Genomic DNA, 1,022 nt, shown 5'->3' with positions numbered 1-1,022 from the left:
AGGTTCCCCTTTATGCTTGAACATCAATTGACATTTACTAATACTGCCTCAGTTTCAGAGCAAGATGATATAGGTAGACAATGCTTTTTATGTCCTCTTGGCCTTTTTTGGCTTAAGAGGGATCCCAGCACAGCTCTGGATGCAGAAAATAACGAGCAGTTATGTGCGTTGCTGGAGCTGGGTGCCGCCACAGCTCTAGGTGCACAGGACAGCAAGAAGCACATTTGTGCTCTAATTCTTAGGTGCAGAAAGGAAATCTGAGATGTGGCATCTCACCCACTTGGAAAAGTGGCTATTACATTAATTCAGGCAGCAGCAACAATGTGCATCCTCTTGCCTGATAACATCAAGGAATTTGAACATAATTTTATTGCCTTCCAAAGTACTCCTTCCTTCAGCCTTGAAAACATATGCTCTCTCAGCAGGGTGGACACATACAGATCACCTGCCTGAATTGCTGCAGGGAAGAGATAACTTGACTTCCCTACATTCAAATACAGCAAAACTGAAGAGTTGCCTAAATACAGAACATGTTTAAATCAACTAAATACAAAATTCTACATAAATAAAAAGTCAGTTCCATCTCTGAATTTATTTCCTTTAATAACCAGCTTTTTGTCTGAAGTACACCTGGAATCAACTGGGCAACTTATTCCTCTGCCAAGCAACATTATCTTTAAATTACAGTAGAAAACGTCTCTCAACATTTGCTGTTACGCAAATAGACAATCTTCTAGATTATACAGGGATAGTAATCTGTGTACTTTGACCCTGTTTGATTCCCAGGTGATTATTCTTTTTAGAAAGCCTTGAAAAGCTTGCTGAAAGGCTGTACTTACTGTTCTGAGCAACTACGTGCTCTATTTTTCTTCTTTTTTCCCCCTCTGATGTTTGAATAACAATAGGAACTTTACAGCACCACCTGCTGCTTATTTTTCAGTAGAGCAGTGTTAACTTGGGAAGAGAACCACCCCTCCTAGCCTATGAAGCATATACAACTGGGGAAAGAAAAGCAGAAAAGA

The sequence above is a fragment of the Phalacrocorax carbo genome, chromosome 5, assembly GCF_963921805.1.
Source record: "Phalacrocorax carbo chromosome 5, bPhaCar2.1, whole genome shotgun sequence".
NCBI classification, from domain to species: Eukaryota; Metazoa; Chordata; class Aves; order Suliformes; family Phalacrocoracidae; genus Phalacrocorax; species Phalacrocorax carbo.
Note: the sequence above shows the minus strand (reverse complement) of the source record.